This window comes from Panthera onca, chromosome F1 (assembly GCF_046562875.1).
Source record: "Panthera onca isolate mPanOnc1 chromosome F1, mPanOnc1 haplotype 2, whole genome shotgun sequence".
In the NCBI taxonomy this organism is placed as follows: Eukaryota; Metazoa; Chordata; class Mammalia; order Carnivora; family Felidae; genus Panthera; species Panthera onca.
The window spans coordinates 63071866-63093980 of NC_138355.1; the positions used below are offsets into that span (position 1 = coordinate 63071866).

At 45.9% G+C, this 22115-nt stretch overlaps 1 protein-coding gene and 1 long non-coding RNA gene across 3 annotated transcripts in view; one reads left to right on the plus strand and one right to left on the minus strand.

The window, feature by feature from the left end:
- The window catches only part of LMX1A (LIM homeobox transcription factor 1 alpha), a 161872-nt gene that overhangs the window by 123180 nt on the left and 16577 nt on the right, over positions 1 to 22115 (plus strand). The window lies entirely within an intron of this gene.
- On the minus strand, positions 8955 to 20837 carry LOC144614881 (uncharacterized). The gene is made up of 2 exons (XR_013553138.2): positions 20242 to 20837; positions 8955 to 9250 (listed from the first exon to the last, which is right to left on the minus strand). It is a non-coding gene; the product is annotated as an uncharacterized LOC144614881 (long non-coding RNA).

Below are 22115 nucleotides of genomic sequence, written 5' to 3' on the forward strand. Positions count from 1 at the left end.
ATAGTGGCTTGAACCAACTCACCATCTGTTCCATGCATAGGCATTTGGTCAGCATCTGCATTGGGTAAGGATTGGGTTTGGGGTACAGGGGGGTCATATAGAAGTGTATGAGATCTGGCTAATGGGTGAATCTTTGGAGCGTGGACTATCTTTGGAGCCAGGCCTGCTCTAGGTGCAGGGATGAGCTCTGCTCTCATGAATCTTCTATCCTGGGGGAGGGAGACAGTCAATAACCAAATAGATCGATCACATTCTATGCTCAGTTGAGAGTTACTCTTCAAAGTAGTCACCCCGCGAGACTTAATTCTACTTTCGCCTTTGCAGAAGGTGAAGCTCAGGGGGACAGAGTTGGTTGGGGCAACTCAATCAGGGTTTTTTCCCCCCATGGCGGAAGCAGAGAGGCTCTGGAATTAAAACGAAAGGCAGCTGTTCCCTTAGAGTGAGCAGGGCTGTGAGATTTAGCAAGCCAAAAGCCAGCTGAATTTGAATTTTAGATAAACCATGCAACATGAAATTATTGCTCAACGGAAATCCCAACTTAACTATGCGTATTGTATTCAGTTAAGCGCAGCTCTACATAGGAGAGAATCTGGTGGGGGGTGGGGGTGGGATCACCTGATGGTGGTCTGTGCTGGATGGAGCCTGCCGAGGTGCATAGAAAGATGGTGGCTGGGTGGGTGGGTGGGTTGATGATTGGTAGATGGGGAGAAATGGAATTCTGCCCCACGACCCCCGAGTTTCCTCCCCTTTCCCTTCGGTGCATGGGTTCCGCCGGGCCAGGGAGGCAGGAGTCGAATCCGCCCTGTTGCCCTGGCGACTCCCTCCCGCCCTTAGCTCCCAACAGCCTGAATTACAGCCCAGCGAGGTGCCCAGCAGTCCGACTGCTTTTGTTCCGGGGGCGCGCGGGAGCCCGCGTTGGGCACTCGGTGCCAGGAGCCCTGGGCGCAGCCTGGGCCGCAGTCACCGCGCAGCCCGCCCGCTCATCAAAGGCCCTTTGGAGATGGACGAGGGCGGGCGCCGCCGCACACCCGGCCGGGCAGTTTGATGAGAAAATGCAGCTAAAAAGCCCGGCGGTGGGGCCATATGTTCCCCATAATCTCCAAAGCCGTCACTTCAATTAGAGCCTCCCCTGAGTTCTAATGCCCGATCCTGAGTAAACAAGCCGCCCTGAAAGAAGAACTCGGTTTCCAATTAAAAGTGTACTAACATTTCTCCTTCCCTTAATTCCCGCGGAGCAAAGCCCCGCGCGGGCGGAGGCGCGGCCCGGGTCGCGGCGAGGTCGCCGCGGTCCCTGCCGCCCGCGCCGCCCGTTCCCAGGTGACGTCAGGCGGGGCCCCGGGATTAGGGCCCACCCCGCGCCCCCCCCGCCCCCCCTGCCCGCGCCGCGGACTTAATTAAAAGTAATGCCACGGTAAATCCGCCCGTCGTTTCTGGTGGAGCCGCGCCTCCGGGCCAGCCGCGGAGACAGGGCTTCTGAAGCAGGTGCTGGGGATTTGTGTGCTTGTGCATGTGTGTGCGTGTGTGCGTGCGCGTGTGCCTGCGCGCTCCCTCGTGTGTGTTTTAAAAGGGAGGGCCATGTTGTTGATTGGGGGAGGGCTGAGATTACCGTCTCCTCGCTCCCGTTCCTGCAGCTCTGCACCTGCGCTCACAGACAGACACACAGACATGCGTGCCACCTGCACTGTGCTTTCCTTCTGGCTCTTGGTGCCCCTGAGTCCCGTTAGGGTTTTGCTTGAGAGACTCTGGGCACGCTGTGCGCCGGCGATCGCTGCATTCTCCCGCCTGCCTGCCTGCCTGCCTGCCTGCCTGCCTGCCTGTCTGTCTGTCTTGCCCCACCGGTGAGGATTCTAAGGGCACGAATACATAGTAGCCAGATGTGAGGCTATTTAAACGGCGGGAAGAGACCTCCAGGAGCTCCGAGCCCAGTGTTCAGGAGTTCTCCAGGGTGCGGAGTCTGAACCTTGCAAACCCTGCAAACTCTGCATGAGGCATTCTAAAACTTGGTTCCTATTGATTTTTTTTTTTTTTTTTTTTTCTTTTTCGGCAAAACCGGTTGAAGGTTGCCCGGTTTCAGATGGGAGAGTGATTGACAGATTAACTTTCTGGCCTACTCTCCACACCATGAAAGAATCAAAGAATTGAAGGCATTATGTGAAAAATTCCAGAAACATCAACAAGCAGAAAATCCTGGCCAGATCATTCAAATGCAAATGCTCTTCCTTTCATGAATTATCTGCCCAAGTAATTACTTTAGTTTTTAGTTTGGCCTGGCTGGCGAAGACCTCAGAGAATTAGTCCCGCTAAGGCCGCGGCTGTTGGTTTATTCCTTACTGTCTGATTGATGCTAACTGAATTAAACCGAGGCGAGCTCAGACGTTTGAGGGCCTGTCACACTGGGTTAGATACCAGTGAGTACGGCAGGACGGGAAACAGACCTCTGGGTTACAAACACTCGGGTCCCTCGGTGGAGAAGAATCTCCTGTAACAAAATAATTACAGCAAAATATAATCTGCACGTATGTTTCAGGGACGACAAGGTGCTAGGATCCCAGCTATGGGATCAGTAATTCCCTTTGGGGTGTGTGTCTGTATATGGGGGCAGAGGAGTCAGGGGACTAGATGGGAAAGTACTTCACAATGAATGTGACATTGCTGCTGGGTCTTGGCCGAAGAGGTCATTTTCAGACGATGAAAGGCAGATGAGTAGGTTGTTAGGAAGAATGGCACAGCTTTGTGGGTGCAGGGATACAGGTGTAGGGTTGTATCTCTGCGTGGGACGAGGGGCTGGGATGTATGGTTCCTCTGGGGGCCTGAGATCCCGGTGCTGGTGCAAATGGCAAGATTGATGCCAGTGTGTAAAGGGTTTGGCATGTCTTACTTGGATGTATTCTGATGGTTAAGGGGAGTCTGACCAGACGTTTGTAAACACAGTCGTGAAGCTTCTCAATTTGTGCTTCTGACGGAGAAGGAATGCGGGTAGAGCAGAGTCGGGGTGACCTTGCAGATGGGGGCGGCTGGGCAGGGGGCTGCTGCGGTGTTCCGTGGAGACATGAAGGTTGAACTCAGGCACAGATTAAGGAGGGGCTTCGGAGAATTCGTTCTTTCATTTACTGATTCCATTCCTACATCATTCCCAGCATCGTTCTAAGTGCTGGGGTTACAGTGGTGAACAAAATATGCCAGGCATCTGCCGCTGGGGGGCTTAAGTTCTAGAATTAAATGATGTTGCATACAGGAAGAAAAGTAGAAGTCAAGGTGACTTGGGGCTTTCTAACCTGTATGAATGGTGATATAGCACAAGCAGAGATAGAGGCTCAGAAAAGAGAGATCTAGATAATGGATGCTGTGGGCTGGAGGGGGGGGGGCATGTTGAGTTTGGAGTTTTTGGTGGACAATGTGGGTGTCTGGTGGGAAGTTGAACCCATCGGTCTTGGGTTCGACAGGGAGGTCAGACAGGGACTTGAGAATCACAGAAAAACAGAGGGTTTAATACTAGGTGGTTTCTCCCCAATGTCTTCACTGATGTCGTCATCAGAGTTCACGTGGTTATGGGAAAGCAAATAAATGAAACAAGAATAACAAACATCAAGTAGGGCAGTGACTCTCTAAGAGTATCCCAGGATCAGCAGCATCAGTGTCTCCTGGAAATGTGTTAGAAATGTGAATTCCTAGGTCCTATTCAGACCTATTCGATCAGACCCTCTGAGGATAGGAGGCAGAAATCTGTAAAGTTTGAGGGGTGCCTGCGTGGCTCAGGTCATGATCTCACAGTTCATGGGTTCGAGCCCCATGTTGGGCTCTGTGCTGACAGCTCAGAGCCTGGAGTCTGCTTTGGATTCTGTCTTCCTCTCTCTCTCTGCCCCTCTCCCGTTCACGCTCTGTCTCTCTCTTTCTCTCAAAAATGAATAAACATTAAAAAAAAAAAAAAAGAAATCTGTAAAGTTTGAGAAGTATGAACAGCCCATAGAGCTCATCAGATACAAGTCATAATGACTATAGCCCACGCATGGGCAGTGGGCATCTGCCTTTGTTAATGACCATGGTCTGCAGAAACGGATCTAAATCCCATACTGGGACAGCTGTCGAGTGTTCTGATTCCACCAGGGAATGTGTGGACCCAGGCCCTAATTAAGCCCTGAAGTGTTTATGTAGTGATTCCCAACTTTTTTTTTTTTCATTCTAGAATAATCCTATGACATTGTGTGGCTTTTACCCCATTCCATTGCCTTAGATTAGACTTTCGTCTGTCCATACTTTTGCTGTATCTCTAGCCACACTATGAGTGGCTCGATATGAAAGGACATCGGCATCAGATATGTCTTGGACAAAACTGTTTCTGAAATAATTCCTTTCAACTCAGATTCTGTGGAATAACCGATGGACACACATACAGACGCCCCTATTCTACAAGTCCCTCTTTATTACCATCACCTCCAAAGTCATTCATTCAGGCAACACTTGAGCCTGTCCTCTGTGCTCAGCCTCAGACTGCTCACCCAGAGAGCACAATGATACAAAAGACACTGTCTCTGGAGTCAGATGGACTTTGACACAATTTTGAATCTATCAGTGGGCAATACGTTATTTGGATAAACCGACAGTGAATGGGTGTACATGTTAAGTGTTGAAATGATTTTAGGGAAGAGAGAAATTAATGAGGACAGGAGTAGTCAGTGATTCGGTTAATACGTTGTTTTAAAACGCAGGCTTTGGGGGTTATGGGCAGTGCGTTTAATTTCTTGTTCTTCCACCTGATGGCTGGTGACCTCGGGCAAGCATTTTGACCTTCCTTCCCTCACTTGCAAAATGGCCTGTTGCGATGCTTGTAATGGGCTAATACACGTAAAGTCTTTATCGTGGTTCATGGCGCAAAGTAAGTGCTCAATAAAGAGGGTTTTTCATTGCACGTAAGCCCCAGGGGCTTCTGCTGGTCCTTTCTGACATCTGATTTGTACACCGGCAAAGGAGAATGAGGAAGCCCAAGACATCGTGACACTCGAAGGACACCTTCCTGACTCGCTATAGTGCCCTTTTCGTATGGATGCGAAGCTGTGTGTTGGGCCACTTGACAGTGGTGTAGGGAACCACAGCTGGTGTTACCTAACCTGACAGCTGGGGTGTGACGAGAGGGAATTCAGGTTCTTGAAGGAGGGACAAAGGACGCCAGACACAATCGCTGCACGGTGGAACGTGCCAAAGGGAAGGTGACATTGGTTCTAGCACTTTCCTGGAGAATTTGTCTAGAATTATGTGCGGGGGACAGTCCGTTTATTTGAATTGTGCTTATTGTCTTTGTAAACAACGAACTGCAACTTAGGAAGCTCCTCACCTTGGCAGAAGGAAGGGTTTCCTCAAAAGGAGATGAGGTAATGACACCAGCCACCTCCTCCCCTGAAAAAAAAACACAGAGAAGTGTTCACCCTCCACCCCTCCTTCCTTTGCTAGCGTCTCCTGGTTCTGTGGGCTGCCATAAGCCTAGTCTGTGTTCTACGTAAGAGAGACCCATGGAGACCTGGTTTTCCCTTCACAAGGCTGAAGAACCATGCACTGGCCCTTTCTGGTGCTCTTCCTAGGTTGACAAAACACATGGAAATGCCTCCTTCTGTCTGATGAACTCTGAGTCTTTGAGCCCGGACACAGTCACTCCCAATGGGGTGGTCTCAGGGCGGGGCAGCACATTTTGTCAGAATGTCAAGGCTCCCGTGGGCCTCTCTACACCCTCATCTGAGACCCTTCGCTGCTCTGGCACAGGAGTCTATCCCCACCCTTCCCTCCACCGTGGTCCAGGGAGGCAGGCTTTACAGAGCCTTCCACTACCCTGTTCATTTTCTTTGACCTTGGATGTGCCCAAGGATCAGCAGGACAGAAGAAGGAGGTTTTTCTTTCTCCTTGTCTGTGAGATCCCTCTTGAGAGTGTTTGTCCTATGCATATGACATATTGGCCTCGGTCAGCGTGATGCCCTCAACGCATCTGGATGGTCTGTGTCGGCAAATTTCCAGTAGTGGGAGAAGCTTGTATTAGAGTATCTTGACGGCTAGAATTCTCAAGATATAAGCTTTAGGATCTATAATTTTCAAAACAGGTGAAAATGGCTATTAGATTAGTTTCAGTAGGAGAACAGGGATTATTCAGATAGAGTATCTCTAAGTTTGCATCAAATGTAGGCTCATGGAACCCAACTAACCAGAACTCTCAATGAAGCAGAGTATGTCATTTGAAGCCCTCCTTTAGTATAAAGAAGGAATTAATCAGAAAATAAGCTGATGTTAAAGATTTATTTTCTGCAGGATCCTTAAAGTGTTTTGCAGAGTGGCTGTATAAAGCAATTGCTTATGTTTAAAACAGTACCTTCAGGATTTACTAGAAGATGAAGAAACATACCAAAAAAAACCCCCAACCAAACAAATAAAAAAAAAAAAACCTGTGTCTACAAACTCTACTTAGTGACCCAGAAAGATGGAACAATTTGCTTTAGAAAAAAATGTTTTATCAACAAATATTGAAGTTTGGTATTTAACCCCATAGATGGAATGTATAGAGTTAGCAAGAATTTCCCCTGTTCACAGCTGTGGTTCCTGCCTCAAATGTTGAACTTAAAACTAATAACGAGGAAACCCCAGACAAGCCCAAATTGGTAGGTGTTGTACAAGCTAATTGGCCTGTGTTTTTCAAACATGAGGGCCCGTGAAAAGAAAAGGTTGAACTGGCCAGATTGGAGGAGATGGAGACCCGACAACTGGTTGCAGTGTGAGTTTTTGGGTTGGATCTTGGATCACAAGAAGCATACCCTAGGGACAGGTAGCAAAATAAAGACCCAAATTTGTACTGTAACGATATCACTTCTTAATGTTGACAGTTGTACTGTGGTTGTGTAAAGATGTTGTTCGTAGGAAATACCGAAGTAGGTAGAGGTGGGGAAAAAGCATAGCTCCTTCTCTGGGCCACAGTGGGTCAGTAAAGTTTTACATACAGTGAGATGTTCACCTGTCTGATCGGCACTGTCGAGGATTTCTTCCCTCTCATCACCTATGACAGACACTTGGTGTGGCGCTGGAGTCTGGGCCAACAAGCTGACAGCCTGGATTGGGAGCTGCTAATGCCAGGTGTATGTTTTTGGACAAGCTCCTTCACCTGTCTGGAACTCAGTTTCCTCACCTGTAATGCGAGGTCGTCAGTCTAAAGGTTCATCAGGCTTCTTTATTTCTTTGGAGCTACCTTCTTCTCAGCATGTTCTCTACCAAGAGGCAGCTGGAAGTTGTCAGAGCCCTATGTGCTGATTTGTAAGTAATGTAACAGGGTAACAGGAAACCTGTTGGTTCCTTTTATGTCAGCCCATGCGGGGAGTTATTGCCTTGTGCATAGGACCAGTTCCAGCACCAGGAAAAATGAAACTTGAGAAGTTCACGGGAGAATGTTAAGATTCAGATCATCATCTAGATAGCAAATGGTGGAGGGGCGGGGGTGTTCCTTAAGGCATTGCCTCAAGTGACATTCTTGCTGTCTGCCTTCTATGCTGTTGACATTAAATAATTATAGTAAGATTAGGAGAATCATTATGGAAACAGAGCATAAGCTCAGAGGTTTCTGTTCACCATCGTAAATGCTTTCTCAGAAGGTCATAGTCAGGATACTTTACTGTGAGCCCTACTGACATTTTGGGTGAGACAGTTTGGTATTTTGCATCTATGGCCTCTTTCTGCTAAATGCCAGGAAGGTCATCGGTCATTGTACCAACCAAAGAGCCTTAATACATTCGCAGAGGACCCTGGGGACAAAAGATTTCTTATTGAGAACCACTGGTTAATTTAGTGATCATAACCAGACAGCATATTTGTTAGTATTTTCCCCATTCATTCAGAAGACCACATTGAAAGGAATCTAAGGCGTCATTTATCACAACTCCCTTACTCCATAGTTGAGGGAATTGAAGTAAAGTGCCTCGTCCAAGACCACGTTATAGTTACTGGGGAAGGCACATGTAGTGTTAGGCTCTCTTGCGCCCACTTCAGAGAGAGCTCCCCCAAATACCAAAGACGTATTTGGGACTAATAATGGAAATGGCTGTAACTTTCATTGGTGGATGGCCCTCCCCGAGGTCCTGAGCCTTGGGGTTTTCTAGAATGGCCAGACCCTTAAATGGTTTATCCGGTTCAGGAAGGCTTAGGAGCCTAAAACAGAGCAAAGGCCACATTTCACGATCATGTTTATTGGCTGCATCTTAACATATGCAAAATTGGGGTGTGACTCACAAAGTTGAGATGTGGTGAGGAAGCGCTGTATCAAAGTTTAATTTGTCACCTTTTTTTTTTCTTGGTGGCCCATAAAATGACATGTTCTATAATTAAAGTATCTTATATTTGATGGATTATGGTAACTGATTGCCAGGACAGGTTGTAAAGATCATTTCAATTTGAACAATTCCCAGAGGTTTGCCGCGTGTGGCAACACCTGTCTTCTTAGTTGGTTGGTGTGCGTATGACAAAGCAGTACAGATATTGGAGACAAATTGAAGAGAGGTGCTCTAAGCAAAACTGACGAGCTGTCCAATTTCTGTGTCCCATCCCTGGAATAAATTTCCGGTAAAGTCTTTGCTGGCCTCCAGTTTTGTCTGTGGCCTTTAGGATCTGGCCATGGTGCTGACTGTTCATAGACCGTTCGTACTGATTTCCAGCAAATCTGGTGCCCAAAGTCTGAATCCTGGAGTGATAATTGTCATGTCTCATTACCTAACTGCTATTGTGGCATAAGCCTTCAAAACTAGTCAAAGAAAAATAACAAAGGAAGTGAGAAGGTGATTTGAGCTAACTTTGGTTTAAGTATGGCTAGTGAAATGGGGTGTCTGGAGATGCTCACCTGGCAAATGAAGGCACAGTTGCCAGACCTGTAACATCCCTTGTCAGTCTAGAGAACTGTGTTAGACAGGGGCCGACGAGGAGAGTAGAAACAACTGTCATTATTTAAAATGGGGTTTAATACAGAGCGTTCGTCACACAGTGATGGGATCGTTGAGATGCGAACAGATCAGGATGGTGAAAAAGTCTACAACTTTGCAGCAGAGGAAAGCTGCAGAGTGACAGGTGATAAAGCTTCTGTGGACATCTGGTGGAAGCTGCCACCGCGGTGGGATTTTCACGTGTGACTCGGAGCCATGGAGGAGGTATAACAGCTGTTGGAGGCACGACCCAAGTAGAGGGGGGTTGAGGAAATACTTTGGTTTTTTTCCCTTTCTTCTGACTTCCTTGTGAGTGCCTGTAAACACATAAATGATGGAAGTATTAGGACTCCTCTGTATATTGAAGAATAAGTATTTATCCTTGAAGGTAAAGCACCTATAAGTCTAAAAGCGCCTTCATTGGGAGAATAAAATTCAGCTTTACAGAAATTGGACCCATGCATAACTTCTCTGGTGCACATCCATCATGTAGAATAACCCACATGATATAAAGAGAAGCTACATTAACCTAGAACCTGATAGCAAGGTTAAGCTGCAGCCACTGAGATAGCACATTCGCCACCTACGTGTCCCCAAAGCTCAGCCGTACCTATGATGGTAAGGTATTTCCCATTGTCGAGCTTCTTGAGAGCCTCTTGCTCTGGTTCTCACTGGTGTCAGTGGAGAGGAAACAGCCAGTGCAAGGGAGGGCTCATTTAAGACTCGGTCTAAGACAATACGCGAAATGGGCCCACTTGCTAACATTTGTGTTTTGTGAGAGACGTTAGTTTGAGTCATTTGGGTTTTGCAGGCAGAAGCACTGCTCAGCACTTTGCCTCAATCCCAAGGGGTGATAACGAACGGAGGAGTAGAGAGCAACCTGATGTGAGGGTAAAAGAAAGGTGAATCATGCTGCAGAGTCCTTTCAGAGGCCCGCCATTCTCTTACCAGCCTAGGTATCCATGGCTTGGGTGTTTAGTAGCCATTACACTTGACAGAAAGGACAGAGAACTGGCCCTCGTGCTTGGTAGGGTACTTGGAGATGATGAATGCCAATGGCTGTCCTGTTCGTGCCAGTCTTAGGTCACTGTATACTTTTCATCCAGTCACACCATTATTTTTTAAATATAATTTTACTCTCCCCTAATTATCAAAACTAGAAGGAATCACTCTGAAGATGTAGATTAGTTGAAAACGTATGAAGACCTCTGTTGACTGAAAGTAAGAATGCATTATGGAGAGGGTGACAACCCAAAATGGCAACACAGGTCGTTTCTGACTTCACTTCCTCTCACAAGAACAACTAACATCTATTCAAGGACAACACACCACTGGGAGAATTCTAGAACACAGAGTGAGGCTGAAACCATCCCCCCCACCCCCACGCACACTTCCGAGACTGCATTAGAAGGGTAAGAGCAGGGACTAAATGTTGACCACATTGCTTCTGTCCCTGAACAGCACAGCACCACGAAGGGAGTTCTACCCTGAGCCACTGGGTCCTCAAGTGGGAAAAGAGAACCCAGGATGGGACAACCAGCCTCCTACTCTGGAGTTCATAACTCACAGTTCATACCCACTGTGCCCAGGTAGTAATCCCAGGCATCAGTTTTGTTCATCTGCAGAACCAAGTTGGGAGCACACTCTGACCAGAGAACTTGGTGGGATGTAGGTCCTCCTGATTGGGATCCTCAAATGAATAGCTTGTTTTCCCTAGAGCCTAGTTTGCCCACACTCAGGCAAGGTGCTGAATCACAGCCCCATCTGACCAGAAGGGCAGGTGACTACTCCTGGAAGCTATGAAGCATAGTGGTGCTCAAGACAGGAGGTGGGCAGGTGGAGCTGCTCACGTCCGGAGCAAAAGTCACTACTGGGAATGGAGGCTATGCACAGGTGGAGGGATTAATTCATGGCCAAGGCTGAGGGTATCTCCTGAATCCTCCCAGAGAGCATGTTTGGGAAACAGAGTATCGTGGAGTGGTCCTTCCCCTTCCCACCCATGCAAGGAGGTTGAGACGTAGTTCCATGCGTTGTGGAGAATATCTTCTGGCCCCATGTGACCAGAAGACTTGGAGACAACTCTTGGAAACTGTTCAGCCCAGTGACATTCAAGCCAGGAGAAGGGCAGACAGAGCAAATCGTTTGCAGGGCAAAACTCGTGGCCCTCTTCAGCTAGGGAACTTGGGGTGTGGGCCGGCTTGAGTTAGGACAACAATCAAAGAGCTTTCCTGGTTTTAGAGCTGCTTCTCTTGCTGTGCCGAGGCAGGGAATATAATTCACAATCCCACTCATTGCTCAGTACAGCCTTCAGCACGTTTGGCCATGGCAGGGGACCCAACCAGAGAACACAGAAACCTGCATAGATCATCCAACAGCACTGCATAGGGGCATTTGAACAGCATAGCCTGCAGCTTCCCCCATCTTCACAGCAAAACCAGTGGCCTCGCCTGTCCAGGTAATTCAGTGCGCACTCAGGATTGATTTGACCCTGCAAACAATGAGGTTCACACTGCCCTACAAGGGCAGGGAAGCCAATTAATCATTCTGCTTATTGCTGAATATAGTACCCAGTCCCAACACTTTAATAAGCCTGACCAGAAAATTCAGGAAACTGCAAAGTCCAGCCTACAGTCTCATGTGGGCAGGGAAACAAATGAGCAGTCCCAGTCGACTATTCTCAGCTGGTGGCACCCCACACCCCCATTTTTGGAGTTCAAACAATTGCCTCACCCCAGAATAGACCATAGTAGCGGGTTCCAATTGTCCAAAGACATTACCATTAGATACACACAGAAACTGAAACTGAGCTAACTGGTGAAAAACTGTCTCTGCCAGAGCAAACTTGTAAAGTCTTGAAGAGGAGCCTCATTTCTCAAATGCACAAGGTATTGATGTGAGGAATCAACGATCACACACACACACACAAGTAAATATGACACCACCAAATGAAAATTACAAAGCTGCAAACACCCTCAGGAAACAGAGATCTACAAACTGTCAGACTAAGAATTCAAAATAAACCTCTTAAGGAAGTTTGGCAAACTACAAGAAAACACAGACAACTAGGGGCCCCTGGGTGGTTCAGTCAGTTGGGCATCTGACTCTTGATTTCAGGTCAGGTCATGATCTCATGGTTCATTTGTGGGATTAAGCCCTGCGTTGGGATCCATGCTGATAGCACAGAGCCTGCTTGGGATTCTCTCTCTCAAAATAATTAAACTTAAAAAAAAAAAAAAAAAAGGAAAACAGAGACAATGTGACAAAATTAGGAAAACAATGCATGAACAGAACCAGAAGTTTGACAAGGAAATAGCAACCATAAAAAAACCCAAATAATACTTCGAGAGTTGAAAAATACAATAGCTGAACTGAAGAATTCAATAGAAAGTTTCAAAAGTAGACTCAACCATGCAGAAGAAAGAATTAGTGATCTGGAGGATAGGACATTAGAAATTACCCAGTCAGGGGCGCCTGGGTGGCTCAGCCAGTTAAGTATCCGACTTCGGCTCAGGTCATGATCTTGAGGTTTATGAGTTCAAGCCCTGCATCAGGTTCTGTGCTGACAGCTCAGAGCCTGGAGCCTGCTTCATATTCTGTGTCTCCCTCTCTGTCTTCCCCTTCCGTGCTCATGCTCTGTCTCTCTTTCTCAAAAATAAATAAACATTAAAAAAAAAAAAAAAAGAAATTACCCAGTCAGAGGAGCAAAAAGAAAAAATGAAAAAAAGTAAAGAAACCCTGTGGGAATTATAGAACACAATGAAAAGAAACAATGTTTTCATTATGGGAATTCCAGAAGGAGAAGAGAAAGAGAAAGGGACAGGAAGCATGCTTAAAGCAATAATGGCTGGATTTTTCCAGACCTGAGAAATGGACATCCAGATCCAATGAGTCAAAGAAAAAATTAATGGGGAAATATTTTTTTTTGAAGAAAAGGAAAATGGAAAAAACACCTCAGAACTTATGGGGTGCAACAAAAGCAACTCCAAGAGGGAAGTTCATAGCAATAAACCCCTCTATTACGTAAGAAAGATCCCAAATAAACAGTCTAACTCTATGCCTCAAGGAAATAGAAAAACAACAGACTGAGTCCAATGTTTGCAGAAAAAGGAAATAATAAAGCTTAAAGCAGAATTAATAGAGAACGAAAAATAAAAAACCAGAAAAGATAAACCACGCTAACAGTTGATTCTTTGAAAAGACAAACAAAATTGACAACCCCTTAACTAAACTAATCAGGGAAAAAAGAAAAAATCCAAATGAACAAAATTATAAATGAAAATGGAGGCATTACAAGCAATAGTACAGAAATTCAAAGGATGATGAGACTACTGTGAAAAACTCTATGCCAACAAACTGGACAATCAAGAAGAAAAGGAAAAATTCTTAGAAACATGTAACTTACCAAGATTGAGTCAGGAAGAAATAGATCTGACTAGATCGATGACTAGTGAGGAGATTGAATCAGTAACAGAAATCTTCCAAAAAAAACAAACAAAAAAACCCCTCAGGACCAAATGGCTTCCCTGGTGAATTTTGCCAAACATTTTAGGAATTAACATCAGTCCTTCTCACTCTTCCAAAAAATTGACAAGAAGGGAACATTCCCAGACTCATTTTACAAGGCCAGCATTATCCTCATACCAAAAAAACCAGAAAAGGATACTACGTAAAGACCACAGGTCAATGTTCCCGATGAAGATAGATGCAGAAATTCTCAGTAAAATACTAGCAAACCAAATTCACTAGCACATTAGAAGGATCATTCACCATAATTACATGGGATTTATCCCTGAGATGCAAGGATCGTTACACAAATGCAAATCAGTGTGCTACACCATATTAATATAATGAAAAAAATGATAGGATCATCTCAGTAGATGCTTAAAAAGCAGTCAACAAAATTCAGCATCCATTCATGATAAAAACTCTTAACAAATCAGGCATAAAAACATATCTCAACACAGTAAAGGCCATATATGACAAATCCATAGCTACCATAATACTCAGTGGTGAAAAGTTGAGAGTTTTCCTCTATGATCAGGAACAAGATAGGGATTCCCACTCTCACCATTCCTATTCAACATAGTACCGGAAGTCCTAGCTAGAGCAGTCAGGCAAGAAAACGAAATAAAATGTATCAGTTGAAAAGGAAGACATACAACTGTCTCCATACGCAGAAGACATGATTTTATATCTAGAAAATCTTTTTTTTTTTTAAGTTTATTTATTTTGAGAGAGAGAGAGAGAGAGAGAGAGAGAGAGAGCAAAAGAGCAGGCAGGGGAGGGGCAGAGAGAGAATGCCAAGCAGGCTTTTGCTTGGGATTGTTTATCGTGCTTGAGGCAAATAGACCAATGGAACAGAATCAAGAACCCAGAAATAAACCCAAACATATCCAGTCAACTAATATTTGACAAGGAAGTCAAGAATACTTAACGGAGAAAAGATAAGTCTCTTCAGTAAGTGGTGCTGGGATAATTAGATATTCACATTTGTAAGAGTCAAACTGGACTCAGATTTTACTCCACGCACAAAAATTAAGTCAAAATAGATTGGAGGACTTAAATGCATGACCTGAAGCCATGAAACTCCTAGAAGAAAACGGGAGCAAATCTTTTTGACATGGGTCTTGGTAATGATTTTTCGGATAGAACACCACAGCACAAGCGATGAAATAAAAAATAGACAAGGGAACTACTTCAAACTAAAAAGCTGCTGCACCCCCCAAAAGGGACCATCAACAAAATGAAAAGGCAAGCTACGGAATGGGAGGAGGTATTTGCAAACCATATCTCTGATAAGGAGTTAATATTCAAGATATATAAAGAACTCTTACAACTCAATAGCAAAAATCCCCAAATAACCCGATTTAAAAATGGGCAAATGATCTGAATAGACGTTTCTCCAAGGAAGATCTGTGAAAGACCAGCAGGCACGTGAAATGTTGCTCAACATCGCCAAGCACTGAGGAAATGCAAATCAGAAGTACAGTGAGATGTCACCTCACCTCTGTAACAATGGCCATGATCAAAAGGGCAAAAGATAGCAAATGCTGGTGAGGATGTGGAGAAAAGGGAATCCTCGTGCACTGTTGGTGGGAATGTAAATTGGTGCAGACGCGATGGAAAGCAGACTGGAGGTTCCTCAAAAAATTAAATACAGAACTATCCTATGGTCCAGTTATTCTATCTTTGGGTGTTTATCCAAAAGAATTGAAATCAGGATCTTGAAAAGCTCTCTGGACTTCTGTGTTCACAGCAGCATTATTTGTAGTAGCCAAGACATGGAAACCTAAGTGTCCATTGATGGGTGAATGGACAAAGAGGTTGAGCTATATATACACAATAGAATATGATTCAGCCCTTGGAAACCAGGCAGTCCTATCATTTGTGACAACATGGTTTTCGACCCTGAAGGCATTATGCAAAGTGAAATGGGTCAGACAAAGACAAACACTGTATGATCTCATAGGTGGATCTAAAAAAAAAATAAAAACAAAACAAAAACACAAGCTTATAGAAAAGAAGGTCAGACTGGTGGATACCAGAGGGGAGAGTTGGGGGGTCAGTAGAATTGAAAGGTAAGTGATCAAATGGTACCAACTTCTGGAATGAACCATATGATGACAACAGCTAACACTGCTGTGTGGTACATGGGAAGTTGTTAAGAGAGTAAGTCCTGAGAGTTCTCATCACAAGGAGAAAGTATTTTCCTTTCCTTTTTTTGCATCTATAGAGAAGGTAGATGTTAGAAGAACCTATCGAGGTGATAATTTCACAATATACATAAATTAAATCATCGTGTGTACACCTTAAAGTTATACAACAATGGATGTCAATTTTTTCCTGATAAAAACTGGGAAGAAATGTACTATGATTGCTGGTCCTCCCTGTGTATTATACCTGCAGGGGTAGGGGTAGGGAAAGAGAGGGAGGAATGTTCTAGGTCAGTAATTCTCAAAGCGTGGTTTCTGGACCAGTAACATCAGCATCACCTGGGAGATCATTAGAATTGCAAAGTCTCAGACCCCTTCCAGACCTACTGGGGAGAAGGCCCCTCGTCCCAGAGAGAAAGGCCCAGCAATCTGTGCTTAAGTAGCTTAATTATGGTGGTCTTATGTTCAGAGCACCGGTATTCTTCCTCTTACCTTATTTCAACAATAAACTTTATAATTTACCAGTAGTGACAGTATCCAGAAGACTTTTTACCCTTAGAAACTCAAACCCAGCCGGGCACGTGGGTAACTCAGTTGGTTGAGCGTCCGACTTCGGCTCGGGTCATGATCTCGCGGTTCCTGAGTTCGAGCCCCGCGTCGGGCTCTGTGCGGACAGCTCAGAGCCTGGAGCCTGCTCTGGATTCTGGGTCTCCCTCTCCCTCTGCCCCTCCCCCACTCATGCTCTATGTCTCTCTCTCTCTAAAATAAACAAACGTTAAAAAATGTTAAGAAAGTCAAAGCTAGCTCATTACGCAAAGTGTTTATGATGGTGCTATTAGCAGTGATTTCCTCAACATCAAGATCACCTCTGGACACCCAGTTTCACTTAAGGGTGATAACCATAAATCCTCTCTAAATGGCTATAGTGGAGTTCACTGCACACAGTTGTAGTATTTATAGTTAATTTAGGGCAAGTTCTTTCTGCAAAAAATATGGTTTCCTCACCTAATCTTATGTTTTCACCTGCGAAGAACCGTGGCCATGAGAATGTTGAAGATCTCTCACTTAGGAAGGGCAGCCCCACCCGAGAGGGCCGAGGGCCTCCTGGCCGAGTGCCCGTTTCTCCCCACAGCTGTCCTTGGGGACCATATGTTCCAGTCACCGGATGACTGGCTGGAGGACAAATCATACTGTGGTCCCTGCTCTGCAATGTTGGCCCCTCTCTGTCCACATTTCCATTTTCTTTTCTTTGGTTTCCCTTCTTCCGGCCTTTATCCCTAATTATCATAATTTTGGGTTTCTCTTTTTTTAATGGCCTGTTCTCTTCTCATGAAAACATACTGGGTGGGTACTGATGGAACAGAGGGCCATCTGTGGGGTCAGTATCAGTGTGAAAGAGAAATTCAGATCGTAGTTTAAGGGGCGAACTTTTCATCCCCGCTGAGCCCTCCAGTACGGAGGTAACTAATAATTCTCCAGTAATTTCTATAGCCACAGGAAGTTGGTTGGCATTGGTGAATGGATTTGTGAAAAATGGGAAGACAGGACTGTGCGGTGTGCCATGCATCGCGACTGTGACTTTTGGCTTCGTTCTGTCCGCTCTGTATTAATCAGATGTGAGCTATTTAACAACTAATTGTTAATCTCCTGAGTGCTCAGCCTGTCACAGAGGATCGGAAGATTATTTCAATGTGTCTGTTTTCTAGAAGCTTATTCTAGCTCTATGGAAGATACACAAAATTCTAATGATAATATTTATTTAGCGAGCATCAAGTTCTTACCATAAGCTTAGTACATAAATACTATACATCAGTGGTCTAATTTATTATTCCTAGCCTCTTGGGCAGGTGCGTTTAACCCTATTTTATAGATGGGAAGACCAAGACTTAATGCCGGCATCTTGGTCAAGGGCACCAGCTAAATGATAAAATGATGGAGTAAAATATTTGAATGTAAAGCAATGCTTTTCACCCCTTTGCTATACTACTTCCAGAAGTATGGCCTGACAGGATTCTCCTACTAGCCCAGGGCAGCACTTGTTTCAAAAAATCCGCACTTAAGAGTTTATAGTATTCTTTTCAGCTCCAGTGGTTAGAGAATGTAAAGCAATATATAATTTGAATATTCTTGGGTATCTAAAATGTTTGAGGCAGACAAACACGGGCTCAGGGTTTTTGGAAAAGAAAAGAACTGTCATGGAAGACAGGTGAGGGTGTCCTCAGGAGATTCGAGTCTTTTGGTACAGAATTCTGGCACTAAAAGAAGTATTCCCTCCCCTCCCCAGTCATTCTCTAGCCTGTTGCTCTTTTTTGTTTTATTCCTGGCATATTTAACATGGTCGTGGACTGATTTATGGTTTTCTTTCTTTATTCATTGTCTGTCTTCTCCCAATAGAGGTAGGAAGGCAGAGACTTTATTGCTGTTGTCCACTCCTCCTCACCCCGTGTCTGGAAAAAAGCCCGGGTGTGGTAGGCACACACCCAGATGTAGTTGTGGAATGATGGGACATCCCATATAGGGAGTGTGGGTTTCACAGTGGGGATATGCAGTAGGTTCATAAGCAGTCAAGAGACATAGTAAAAATGAAAATATTGAAAATATCTTGCATTTTTATAGCATTTTACAATTTTTTTAAGGGCTTTTACCTACTTCTGCTTTTGAGTTCTTACAACCCTGTTAGGGAGGCGTGGCAGGTCTTTCTTCCCCTGATTTTACAACTTAGGAAGGTAGGGCTCAGAGGGGTTAGGTCCTTTACCTTAGATCACGTAGCCAGTGAGTGGTGGAGGTCAGTAGACACTGTGTGTCTGACCTCACTTTGCTCTTTTGAGTCTCTCATTGGTCTGTGGAATGGACTGGAGTCTGAAGGCACAGACCTGGGTGGGTACTGGCCTCAGCCTGCCTCTTCAAACCAGCAGAGGGCCTAATCACCACCGGGATGTCTCTGCCAAGGGCACACAGGCAGTCAGATCAGCCGTGGTCATCCAGGCAACTTCTGTGTATGATGAAGTCCACAATGAACTTGTCCAGAGAGGATTCCCTGCTACAATGAGGCCATTTACAGTGTCATCCAACTCACTCAACTCCCCAGTCGCCTCGAGGATTGTTGTCTGGTTCTCTTTTTAATTTGGAGAGAGAACCCTTTATCTCCCGACCCTGACTTAAACAATTTCATTTTCTCAGATAACTTTATCCTCCTGAAGATAATTAATGCAGCAAAATTGGACTACTTCAAAGAGATCTAGTATTCGATCCACCTAAGTCTGTTCCTAAACCAGAGCAAATGCCCTCCAACCTTATTAATATTAACCTAGGACAGTGTTATGCGTATCACATCCCTCGCCTAGTGAATCACTGGGCAGCTGGATTAATGAGCTTTTATTGAGGCTGAGCGCTGAGCCCCCAATACCTGATTTGACTTGTTAGAAGCTTCCAGTCCCCCTCTCTGGTACTAGCCACATCAAAACTACACAAGTTATGGCTTTTGTTTAGTGATGTCGGTATCGAGGAGTCTTCTGATATCCTGGTTATTCGTCTCTCCATATACGACAAATCTATGCATAGAGGCAGTGAGAACGTTTGCACCAGTGCTTAACAGTTTGGATGGCATGTAAATGTGCTTTTATTAAAACGGGGAAAGCAATGGAGGAACTCAGAGGAAAGGATGCAGTGTGTGTGTGTGTGTGTGTGTGTGTGTGTGTGTGTGAGAAGAGGCAGGGTAGGTATTAGCATAAAGCCTATTCAGATGTAAAAAGACCCCAAACTGATGCAAATCTATGGTAATTCCCAGGAGTGGAGATGTCCCTCCCTCCGGGGTCCTGGCTGGCCCCTCCCTCTGCCTGGCACAGAAGCCCCCCACCCGTCGTGGGCATCGCTGAACAAAGGTGCCTTTCTGGGACACGTTACCTCCGGCCTGACTCAGGAGGGCTCTTGGCTTCTGTGTGCTCTGCTCTGGAAGGGCTTAGCGCCTTAAGACTGGAGATCTTTGTGGGGATCGCAGTGGTGGGGCACGTGTGGGGAGGGAGGGGAGGCTCCGTCCCTCTTGGACTGAAGAGAATGGCTTTCCAGCAGGAGCTCCAGGTGGATGACCCACCCCAGAGAAAGCCTTGCCCGTGAGCCTTTCTTTCCTCACTCTTTAATAACAGGGACGCCGGCTGCGGTTGGGCAGTACCTGATATTTTGCAAATACCAGGCACCCTTGGATCTTTGTCACAATCCCATGAGGCAGCTTAGGCAGGGAGAGGGGGCGTGGGGGCACCAGACAGAGCATCCCCACTGTGTGCCCTCGGGCAACGCTATGCTCTGCCTGGGGCCTCAGTTTACTCATCTATAATATGTATATATATATACACGTATATATATACGTATATATATATACGTGTATATATATATGTATACACACACACACACACACACACATATACATATACGTTTCCTGCCTCATAGTGTTGTGATAGGGACAATGAACCAATGCAATTGTAAAATGACTGCATGCCGAGGAAAGGATTCTTATGTTATCTTGTGGATGAAGAAATTTGGTCTTAGAGATGTAGGGAATTTCATCCAAGGGGATACAGCTGAGGAGCGAAATTAAGGCTAGCATCCAGCTGTCCTATTTCATGGCCACAGTTACATCTTACTATATTTTGTATATTCACCTGATGCACCTGACCTTTCAATGTCCGTGGGAGACAGAGGCTGAATCTTCATCATCTGCGTGTCCCAGAACGGTCCCCCTACAGTGCCTGACGAAATGAACCAGTTCCAAGTCAGATCTTTCATAGGAACCTGAGTTGGGTCTGAGTCGAGACCTCCTCGAAGAGCCACGTGTAAGGCGGTTTCAAACAGTAGCTGGAGGGACTTTACTTTTCTAGAGGACTTTCCTTCTTGCCTGTTGGATTTTAGATGCTGCGGCATCTGGAGTTAACTGTTGCCGTGTTCGGGGAGAATGCAGTTCCAATCCTGTAGTGCAGGGCAGTGACCGAGATAGCTTCCTGTCTTCATACACCCTGTCTTCATAAATTCCGCCCTCCCTTCCTTCCCTCCCCCCCCCCCCCCCCCCAGCGAGTCCCAGACCCTTCCTCTCCTCCCCCGGCTTGAAGGACATTTATGAGGCTCATCGCTAGGGAGGCATCTAAGGCCCGTTCCTGCCTCTCCCTTCCCTACCATGAGGGTCTCTGCCCCCCTCCCTCACCCTCACCTCCCGGGCCAAGCTCAGATATCTCTTTCCCTGTTTATGGGCCGTTGGGATTTTTCCAACAACCTGAAATGAATCTCCGAGGCCCCACAGGTAGGGCAGCCCGTCTCGGGGCCATAAACCATGGCTGGTGCTTTCATCTGTGATTGCTTATGTCATAAACGAGTGGGAGGGCCAGGCAAGGGGGAAGCAACAGCCCTGAACCATTCCAGATTTTTTTTTTTTATGAGAAAAGGGAAAGAAAGACCCTGAGAAACATGTTCAAACTTTATGCCAAGCAAGTTCATTTCACTCTGTTAGGCTGTGCGAGGAGACTTAATCTCTGGCCTTCCCCACTAGGAGTCAGATTTATGCTGTGTTTGTGTCTAAATGGCCTCCAGGGATGCTGACATTTGTTGTCGGAGACAGCGAGTAGTGTTCCTTTCATCTCCACTGAGGGGTGTCAGCTTAAATTATGAGGGATCGCTCTGGCCTGCATCTGGGTGTGGGAGCCTCTGGCAACAGAGAGGGGCCCTCCTGCCTCTCCTCCCACGGCTTTGCTGTTTGAAGGTTCCTCTCCGTCTTCTACTCCCCAGTGCTCCTGCGGGTCCTGGGAGGAATTTCCTAGCTCTCTTAGAACTTTTTCTTTCTCTCGGACAAATCGATTAAGGGTGTATTTCAGGCGTTGTGTGTTTTTAAAAAAATTTTTTTTTACATTTTATTTTTGATAGAGACAGAGCGTGAGCGGGGGAGGGGCAGAGAGAGAGGGAGACACAGAATCCGAAGCAGGCTCCAGGCTCTGAGTTGTCAGCCCAGAGCCCAGCGCGGGGCTCGAACTCACAGACCATGAGATCATGACCTGAGCCGAAGTCAGACATTTAACCGACTGAGCCACCCAGGTGCCCCAGGCATTGTGTATTTTTATGGAGAAGTTGGGGTCAGAGTCAGACAGGCCTGGCCTTGCTGCAGGAGGAGGCAGGGAGCCTCCGTGAACATCCCAGGAATAACCTGGAAATTCCCCAAGACAGTTAGAGGGCACCGTTTTGCCCGCAATATTTACAACACAGCAGATAAAAGTGGGGAGGTGGTTAGCGATGGCCTGAGTTCCCCTTGGCAGCTGGGTCGTGGCACCTGTCGGCACTTTGAGAGGTGCCAAAAGGCCTCTCCGTGCTCGGTCTTCATAATCTCCCTCGCTCGGATCTGCCAGGACACCTGAAATTCCACAGCGGTGACTGTTTGGTTGGAGGCATTTTGTGTTCAGTGCATCTACGTTTTTGACGGTGGGAGAGAACAAACACATCAAGCTCTGCTAATCATGGACTCCTCCGTGTCACCTGGGTGCTTCCAGAGTCAGAA